This window comes from Ovis aries, chromosome 11 (assembly GCF_016772045.2).
Source record: "Ovis aries strain OAR_USU_Benz2616 breed Rambouillet chromosome 11, ARS-UI_Ramb_v3.0, whole genome shotgun sequence".
Lineage (NCBI taxonomy): Eukaryota > Metazoa > Chordata > Mammalia > Artiodactyla > Bovidae > Ovis > Ovis aries.
In genome coordinates this window covers 60,731,189-60,741,445 of record NC_056064.1, presented here as the reverse complement: position 1 = coordinate 60,741,445, position 10,257 = coordinate 60,731,189, and the positions used below count along the sequence as shown (strand labels likewise).

Below are 10,257 nucleotides of genomic sequence, written 5' to 3'. Positions count from 1 at the left end.
TTCCCTCCTTTCTGGGATTATTTTCCAGCTGCTGTTAAAGCTGTGAACTCTGGACTCTCTCTCCTGAATTCACTATGACTGCTACTCTCCGCTTAGGCTCAATTCCTGGAATGGTAAGTATCAGAGAGTTCCCTCCGGAGGAAAGCTGGACACATAAGGAGCGTCCCTTTCTTTTAAGGGTCATATTCCATCCAGGTTTGGTATGCTCTGGTTGTTCGCCACTGCTTTTGAATATTTGCACTGAGTTTTAAGATTGTTATCATCAGGAGGGTTATTTGGACATAAAACTACTTTGTGTTGGATACATGTTGACTCCTCTTGGGTGGATTCAAGCTGTACACTGCACCCAGAAGAGTAAGTCAGAGGTTTAAAATCTGATGTGATACGGGGCGCGGTGGGGGAGCAGGGGTGGAGTGGGAGTTTGGGATTAACAGATGTGAGCTCTGATACGTGGGATGGATAAACCATGAGGGGAGCACTGTAGTCAGCACCCTAGGGTAGGCCACAGTGGAAAAGAACATTAAAAATACATATACAAATGCATAACTGAACCACTTTGCTCTACGGCAGAAATTAAGATTGTAAATCAACTATACTTCAATAAAAACTACAAAAAAATGACATTTGATGGATAAATTACTTAGTGACTCAAATAAATAAGAGAAATTGCTGTATTTTGTGTTGGAATAAGTAACCTTCAGGGTTGATGCCAGTTTGAATATGAATGAGGGCTGTAAAGTATGTGGTGTGTGGAGCTCTGGTTCCTTTGGCAAAAGAGGGACAGCAAACTGTCCCTGATGTGGGAGACCAAGTGTATTTGCCAGACACTAAGGCCCTTGACAGGGCCTCCCAGTCTGTAAGTATTACACTCTGGCAACGCCCATCCTGTTGGAATGATTTCCAGCCTGAGCTCATCAAGAAGCTTGGGTCGAGTTCTCAGACACTGAACTCGAGTTTGAAACTTTTGACACCACCCAGGTGGCTGGAAGTAGAGAGCAAATACTTCTCTATCTGTGCAGGGCCAGGGCATAGCAAGTTTCTAGAAGCATTCTAACTTAGACGTCCATGGATATTAAAAAAATAAATAAACCCCAAAGATGGCACTCTTTGAAAATTTATCTTGGCAAATAAAAGGAAAAAAATACAGAAAGGTTTTCATTATGTCGATTCCAAAATGTAAGGCAAGCTTGGAAAAGAACAGCATTTTGTTGATGACCTATGGTGACATCTTAATGATGGTTTGAGGGATTTTTCTTGTGAAATTGTTTTCGGGTTTTAAGAGTTGGCAACAGAATCTCATGTGCTTTCTGGGAAAGTTGGAGACATTTTACAGTGTTCTAAAGAAAGTTTCAAAAAAAGCTTTTTTGGTTGATGTAAATAACAGGATGGAGTCAGAGGCACTTTTTTCCCCCTCCATTCTCTCTTTACTAGGTAAGAATAGCTCCTGGCTAAAGAGTAAAATAAAGTAAGTAAATAAAATAAGTACAAATGAAACAAATAAGTAAAATAAAGCTGTCAGCTCTGAGACTTCTTGTACCAATGCTACATGGAGGCGTAATCAAGTTTCTAGTACCCAGCCTTAAGGTTAATTATGTCTTCCTGTCGGAAACCGAGAGTGCCCAGTCCAAAAACTCAGTTAAAATCCAGCCATGTTTAGCAGCTGTAACGGAGAAATATCTTTTGCTGTAACCCAGATGGTATTCAGATTTTGTATCCATGTCTCGACAATATGATAGGTCCCTAATATAGAAACACAAAATTCAGCACCTGCGTGAGTTAGAAACTGGGAAGCTCTCCCTTCCACGTTTCCACCTTCCTAGCCCTAACGGTGCTCTTCACTGACGAGTTCTGCTGACCGTGCTTCATCTCCTGGGGTACTCTGTCTCATCAACCGTTTCTCTGGGGCCTGAGAGGAGTCTCAAAGGCGAACATGCTCTTCCCTGCATATATATGAAGTCTAGAAAATTGGTCCTGATGAACCTATTTGCAGGGCAGGAATAGGCTTCCCTGGTGGCTCAGATGGTAAAGCGTCTGCCTGCAACATGGGAGACCTGGGTTTGATCTCAGGGTCAGGAAGATCCCCTGGAGAAGGAAACAGCAACCCACTCCCGTATTCTTGCCTGGAGAATTCCGTGGACGCAGGAGTCTGGTGGGCTACAGTCCATGCGGTCACAAAAAACTGTACATGACTGAGCGAGTTCACTTTCTTTCTTCCTTCATAGGGAGGAAGATGTGGAGAACTGACTTGCGGACACAGAGGGTGAAGGAGAAGGTGGGATGAACCGAGAGAGCGCATTGATATACTCACACTACCACGCGGAAAATGGCTAGTGGGAAGCGAAGCGGCTGTACATCACAGGGAGCTCGGCTTGGGGCTCTGGGATGACCTAGAGCGGGAGGGAGGCTCAAGAGGGCAGGACGTGTGTATCCGTAGAGCTGATTCCCCGTGCTGTACAGCAGGAATTAATGTTGTGTAGCAATTACACTCCAACTAAAAAAAATTTAAAAATAATATGTTGTTCCTAAGTTTGGGGAAGCCACCGTCGCGGTCTATTTTTAAACTGATTTCTTTTTGCCTGTGCTGGGTCTCTGTCGCTGTGTGGACTTCTCTCCGGCTGCGGCGATCAGGGACTGCTCTCTGGTCGAGGGGCTCAGCTTCTCCGCGCAGTGGCCTCTCTTGCGGAGCCCAGGTTCTGGGGTATGCGGGCTTCCGTAGCTGTGGCGCACGTGGGATCTTCCGGGACCAGGGGTCGAACCAGTATCTCCTGCTTGGCAGGCGGAGCCACCGGGGAAGCCGCCCACAGTCTCAGTTTACAGCCTTTAGGTAAACTCCGCCCCAAGAACCCCTCCGGCTTTGCTTGGAGTATTAGCAGAACATTGGGAAAGAGAACCTTAGTTTCATTATTATTCCTTTTCCAAGTAAACCCACGTCCCATTCACCCAAATACCTACATTTGTTTGTTGCCAGGGAGCAAAGACTCATTTGCTCCTGGCTCAGAGGATGTGGGTTAAGAGAGGTGGAAACCGGATATCTTATGAAGAAACCAAAATAGAAAAGCCAGGCGTGTAGTCCAACTTGGTCTTTGATCCCAAAGGGCAATATGGGAGGTGAAATGCAGCTGAGAAATAACAGGCAGCGTCCAAGGCCCAGAGTGGGAGGCAGAGCTTGGAGGCGCTGTTGAGGCTGTGGATCACTTTATAGCTGTGTACGTTGTGTGGACCCTTGCAAATGGGCAGCAAGTTCTGAAGGGCGCTCACCCGGCCAAGGTGGGAAGGTCAGAGGAGGGAGGCAAGGTCAGTCCATGTCCATATGTTGTTGTTGTTCAGTCTCTAAGTTGTGTCCAACACTCTGCGACCCCATGGGTGGCAGCACCAGCTTCCCTGTCCTTCACTGTCTGTGAGAGCTTGCTCAAACCCATGTCCATTGAGTTACTGCGTCCGTATATCCCCATAGGTTGATTATGAAGATAGGATTTTCTGGGGAATAGGATGAGGAATACTTGAAGATCGGGTAATTTTCCCAGTCTCTCAGGTCAGTTCAGTCACTCATTCGTGCCTGATTCTTTGCGACCCCATGGACTGCAGCATGCCAGGCCTCCCTGTCCATCACCAACCCCTTGAGTTTACTTAAACTCATGTCCATTGAGTCGGTGATGCCATCCAACCATCTCATCCTCTGTCGTCCCCTTCTCCTTCTGCCCTCAATCTTTCCCAGCATCTGGGTCTTTTCCAATGAGTCAGTTCTTTGAATCAGGTGGCCAAAGTATTGGAGTTTCAGCTTCAAAGTCAGTCCTTCCAATGAATATTCAGGGTTTCTTTCCTTCAGGATGGACTGGTTGGATCTCCTTGCAGTCCAAGGGACTAGAGTCTTCTCCAACACCACAGTTCAAAAGCATCAATTCTTCAGCGCTCAGCTTTCTTTATAGTCCAACTCTCACATCCATACATGACCACTGGAAAAACCATAGCCTTGACTAGACGGACCTTTGTTGGCAAAGTAATGTCTCTGCTTTTTAATATGCTGTCTAGGTTGGTCGTAGCTTTTCTTCCAAAGAGCAAGCATCTTTTAATTTCATGGCTGCAGTCACCATCTGCAGTGATTTTGGAGCTCAAGAAAATGAAGTCTGACACTGTTTCCATTGTTTCCCCATCTATTTGCCATGAAGTGATGGAAACAGATGCCATGATCTTTGTTTTCTGAATGTTGAGCTTTAAGCCAACTTTTTCGCTCTCCTCTTTCACTTTCATCAAGAGGCTCTTTAGTTCTTCTTCACTTTCTGCCATAAGGGTGGTGTCATCTGCTTATCTGAGGTTATTGATATTTCTCCCGGCAATCTTGATTCCAGCTTGTGCTTCATACAGCCCAGTGTTTCTCATGATGTACTCTGCATATAAGTCAAATAAGCAGGGTGACGATATACAGCCTTGACATACTTCTTTCCTGAGTCTCTGGTTACTGTCCGTTTCAAACAACTTTTGCTCGGGTATCAGAGAAGATCAGTTCTCCGTGTCTGAGATTTACAGGTTACTGCTCACACCGCAGCAAGAGGGGCCCTTTCAAAACACGTCCAGCGTGTCGGGATCGGGCTCAGCCTCCTCAGGGGCTGTCCGTCCGCTGGAGTCCAGGTCTAGGCGCTTACAGCCCCCCTCCCTCGCTGACCTTGGGCCTCTTCTCCTTCCTGTTCAGCGCCTCCCCACCGACGGTCCTTCGTCCCTTGCCCTTCCCAGGCGCGCTCCCAGGACGCGCCCTTCCGCCGCGCCTGTTTCTCCCGCACGCGGTTCATTTCCTCACCTTCTTCACGTCTTGGCCCAGATCTCACTTGATGCGCCAACCACTCTGGTTGAAAGAGCGATTCGCTCGCTCTGTGCCCTTATTTTCATCCCCCCGACTCTGCTCCGTGTTTTCTCTGTATACTTATCACCATTTAAGCGTATCCGATACTCTCTATACCTGTTTAACCGATTGCCTGAAACGGCTTAAGAATGGTGGTGATCCAGGCATGGAACCACCCCGGATGTCCCCCCGCAGAGGAAAGGACAAAGGAGACGTGGCACCTGCCTACAGTGGGAGAGCAGTTGTTGTGCATGAAAAGGGGCGGTCCAGCTGGAGGGTGGTCTGGGGTGAAGACCCAAGGAAGGAGGGTGGAGAGCAGAAAGCTGCTCCGGCCGGCGCGACCCTGGGGTCCGCCGAGGAGCCATGGGCGGGCTTGGCCCCCCTTGCAAGCCCGTGTCGTGAGTTCCTGCTCTGACCTCCGTTTCCAGGGTCCGTCGGTGCAGACGGTGAGGACTATCTATCTAGAGTCTCCAGTGTAACCTTCCTCAGCGCTCGCTTGGGACCCAAAGGTGAACAGGCCACATCCGGGGCACCGTGGGGCTCTGTTTGACCTGCGCAAGCCCAAGGAGTCAATGAATGAAGTTTGTTACTGAGAAAAATTCTCAGTTGCCACGTGTGGAGGAACACTTAACTGGCAGAGATAGGTAGGTGGTAAGAAATTCAGAGGCTGCCGATCCCAGGTATGTTGGTCTCAGGCATTTTAGAACAAAGCCTGACTGCAAATGATAAACACTTTTTAAGGGCTGTGTTGTCCTACTGCTAAGTCGCTTCAGTCGTGTCCAACTCTGTGCAACCCGAGAGACAGCAGCCCACCAGGCTCCCCCGTCCCTGGGATTCTCCAGGCAAGAACACTGGAGTGGGTTGCCATTTCCTTCTCCAATGCATGAAAGTGAAAAGTGAAAGTGAAGTTGCTCAGTCGTGTCCGACCCTCAGCGACCCCATGGACTGCAGCCTTCCAGGCTCCTCCGTCCACGGGATTTTCCAGGCAAGAGTACTGGAGTGGGATGCCATTGCCTTTTCTGGTTGTCCTAAATTAGAAGTAAATAAAGTGTTAGGTTTGTCTTAAAGCAAAAGGACAGCTTTATTGTTTGCAAAGTATTGTAAACAGGGGTGGGAAGGTGGGCAAGGGATTTATAAACAAAATGACAGAAGTCACAGCTGGGCTACCTGGAAAGAGGACTGGGTGGCCCTCGCAGCCTGACCGCAGGCCCCACAGCCTGACCTCGCGTCTGCGGTGATCAGCTGTCCTCAGAGCTTCTCTTTGAGGGCTTTCCAGGCGGGACCCTGAGCAGAATTAGAAGTCCTAAGAGTTGTCTGTTTGTGGCTTTCTAAGAACACAAAGTACAGGACGAAACCCCAGATCTGTTTTGCCTGCCTGGCTCCAGTTTATTTTGGTGCCAAACCAGCTCCATTATTTATGCTCTTTCCACAAAGAATTCCTCTAATTTTATTTTTATAGATGTTCCAACAAGCCTTGGTCACCTGACCTGAAAGCATCAATAAGGACTTAACTGCATTACTCCCGTCAGTACCTTTTTCTTCTCACAGTCCCCAGTGGTGGAACACTAGCGGGTTTCCCTGGTGGCTAGTGGTAAAGAATTCACTTGCTAATGAGGAGACTCGGTTCCGATCCCTGGATCAGGAAGATTCCCCTGGACAAGGGAATGGCAACCCACTCCAGTGTTCTTGCCTGAGAAATCCTGTGGACAGAAGAGCCTGGCGGGCTACAGTCCACGCGGTCGCAAAGAATCGGACACGCCTGAAGCGACTGAAGGACCACAGCAAAGAATATGCGTGGCCGTATTTTATCCTTCTCCAAGCAAAACCTTCTTGAGTTAATTCTGAAGCAAAATGGGATGATCATTTTGTTCAGCTGCCTCTTTTGAACAGCATGAGATCAGTTGGGACCTGCAAACTTCCAAATGGCTGGACATGTGGGTGTGCTTGCCGCCTCTAAGCAGCAGTGCCAGCAAGATGCAGATGATTAAGAGGAGGGCCTGGCCTCTGATGTTTGAAGCCAGTGTTAATGAGAGATTTTTCGACAGCTGCAGGAAGTCAACAACTTAATGGGAAACATCACAAGTATTTAATCTGTCCAGGGCGACCACAGTACACTCCATTCCCACACCAAAAACCAGACCAACAAAATGTTTTTCAAGTCCATCATCGTGAGTCAAAGCAGATGTGAGGCTCTGCCTTCCCAAGTGGCTCAGAGAGTGGAGGTTCAGTGCCAGGGAGAGGCTCCTCCCGGTTACACATCAATTCCGTGAGTGTCAGAGGTCAAGCGGTCTATTTATTTCTTGCAAGATGGAGGCAATGTTAAACCCTCACCGATTTCTGAATCCAGTAAGACAGCCACAGGACCTTGTGCTCTGCTATAAGCAAGCGCTTCATCATACCCCAAAGCTCAGATGCAACTGGATTAACATTTTAACAGAAGATTTGGATTGTGAGAGGCAGGTATTGTCTGTGCAGCAAAGTGTCAGGTGACGTTAACTTGGAGATCCACAGGAGAGAGAAAGAATAAGTTAATAAGAAAGAATGGGGGCCTCCCTGGTGGTCCAGCGGTTTAGACCTCACCTTCCAATGAAGGAGTGTGGGTTTGATCCCTGGTCCGGGAGCTAAGAATCCCACACACCTCACAGCCAAAAAAACCCAGAACATAAACAAGAGAAGCAGTGTTGTAATCAGGTCAATAAAGACTTTAAAATTGGTTCACATCAAATAAATAAATAGAAAAGATAAAGACTGATTTAGCAAAGTTGGAATTTGTATGCTATACTAATTGAAGCAAGTATATTTTATGGGAGCTGATAGGTAACTTGTTAGGCAAAAACTACAAGTCAGACTTAAGAATGATCACATCTGGTAGTAAAATTATTTCACTTATTTGTCCCCCATGCTTTGGTGATTTTTTTTTTAATCCTAGGCTGCTTCAAAGATATTTGCATAAGTTAAAAAAATAGCCTTTAAATTCACGTTTTCTTTTAATTTGGGTTGAGTATTATAAGATGTGTTTGATAAGATACTGTATAATAAAATCTGCACTCTCCTTCACTAGTTTGGTCAGTTAGGGGACAGTGATGGTGGAATGGTCCCCAGGAAAAACTATTAGCCTCTTTTTTGCTTTCACAACACACTAGACACCCATGAATTATAGCCTCTGTTATATTTTATTTGCATCACCGAATTTGTCTCTCTCTTTCCTACTCAGCTGAGCTTCTTGAGAGTAGAGAGTGTATCTTATTCATCTGTATAACCTCAGAATTTAGCATATTAGTGACCCAATAAAAACTGAGGACTTCCCTGGTGGTCAGTGGTTAAGAATCCACCTGCCAATGCAGGGGACATGGGTTCGATCCCTGGTCCCGGAGGACCCCACGAGGCGAGGGGCGGCTAAGCCCGTGTACCACAACTGCCGAGCCCGTGAGCCTGGAGCCGGCGCTCCGCAGCCAGAGGAGGCCCCGCAGCGAGAAGCCTGCACACTGCGCCGAAGGCCCAGCGCAGCCAACAATACTTAGAGAAGAAAATAAAGTGTTTTCAAATTAATCGAATAAGTGAAAGAAGTGGTTGAAACACTGAAGAAGCAGGAATAATGGTACGTGTACATACAAGCATGGAAAGAGAATAGAAGCGCACGTGGAATGAGAAACTCGTGGAAATGCCTTCAGCGCGGAAGAATTCATCTCCAACGTGGCGTAAGCAGCCGAGGACTGAGAACTGCCGCGGCTCCGTCTCAGGAAGCGCCCCCGGAGGCGAGCTCTCAGGGTGCACGCGCAGGGCTCGTCCTCCCGGGCGCGGCCTGCCCCGCGCCAGGCCCATCCTCGCTGCCCTCTCTCCGCGCACCTCCCCGGTCCTGCTGGGTGAACGCTGCCGGCCGCTGGAAGGTGCTCTGTGAGCTCAGCCTTTGCGAAAGCCCGTCTGTAACTTGGCCTCTGGCCCCTGTTACCCGTATCCACCCTTGTTAGTCCTCCATGACCTGCAGTTTGGGGTAATTTTTCGATTTCAATGTGCTCTTGGTAGCTTTCTTTCTTTTTTCTTTTTCCAGAAATTCTTCACATTTTCTGATCTACCAAGTGTCTCTCTTTTTTACACTCATTATACATTTATTTTTCCCATCTTTTTCACAGTCTCTAAGGATGGGGAGTCAGGGGGAAGGATGTATTTATCTTGAAACAGAAATCTTCCATCTAAGATTGAGATAGCCAGGGACTTCCCTGTCGTCCAGGGGCTAAGAAGACTCCATGTTCCCAGTGCAGGGGCCTGGGTTCCATCCCTGGTCAGGGAACTAGACCCCACGGGCCACAACTGAGAGTTGGCTTGCCACAGCTGAAGATCCCACGTGCCGCAACTGAGGCCCCGTGTAGCCTCATAAATAAATAAATAAATGTATCTTTTTAAAAGCAAATAACAGAGAAACCGTAGCAGAGAAACCATTTTCCACTTCTTATGCAAGACTCCCCACTTCCTGTTATATTTGAGAAAGAAGAATGGGCATGCTACTCTTCATAAAGGCTTTACTGAACACTGGGGTAAGCTATGGCAGTGGAGTGAGGCTCCATTAGCCTTCTGAAGCAAAACCTTGAGTGTCTGGGAGGGGTTCTTCAAGTCATCATGAGATGGAGTGGTGAAAACTGGACTTCTTTGCACCAAAGTCTCAGGAACAAGGAAAAAGAGAAAGCACACTTATTTTCATTGATTTTTTAAAACGACAGTTTATGGAAGAGCCCAAGTGGTTTGTTTTCCTTCCGAGATTTATCACAGATAAGTAGGTTCAGAGCCAAGCCTATTCTCTTGACTTGGAAAAGGCACAAAAGAAGTCATACTCAGAGCTTCATGGCATGGCTACTGAGTTTCCTGTGAGCAACTGTAAAGCAAATGGTGCTGTGAAGATTTTCTTTTATCGGTCTTGAATACTTATCCAAAGTTTGTGAAATTTCAAATTCCCCCCTTGACCTTGAATAACTTCACTTTGGCACATTACCCAAACTGTAGAAGATCCCTTGTAGAAGGAAATGCTCAATAGTTGACTCAAAAATGTACAGACCGCGAGTTTTGACTGCAATTTTGTCCAGTTTTATGCTTCTTCTCTATGAAGGGGAAGCATCTGATTGCTCACTCTACTTCTGCTGGAAGTGGTGTGACGGCTGCTCTATGGTTTATGAGACAAGACAGATGAATTTTTATGTGCTGTCAAGTTCTCGTAAACCAGGATTCATGCAGTTTACAGAAAAAAAAAAAAGGTTTCCTAATAGACTGTCACCGTGATGGTTATTTTCATAGTGGACGGCTTTTAACTTCCCCTTTGTTTTGTGGACTGTTCTAGACTGAGAGACACACCGCCCTCTTTCCCAGACATCGCCTGCAGCTGCAGCATTGCCAAGCGTCCATTTGCTGTGAAATTGGGCCAGACTTGACTCGCT

At 47.2% G+C, this 10,257-nt stretch overlaps 1 long non-coding RNA gene across 1 annotated transcript in view; it reads left to right on the top strand.

Annotated features, from left to right (window-relative positions):
• LOC105610550 (uncharacterized) overlaps nucleotides 1-2,512 on the top strand; it is a 47,371-nt gene extending 44,859 nt beyond the window's left edge. The window contains exons 4-5 of the long non-coding RNA XR_001043779.5: nucleotides 29-113; nucleotides 2,223-2,512. This is a non-coding gene — a long non-coding RNA (uncharacterized LOC105610550). The remainder of the gene's footprint in view (nucleotides 1-28; nucleotides 114-2,222) is intronic.
• The last annotated feature ends 7,745 nt before the right edge of the window (nucleotides 2,513-10,257 follow it).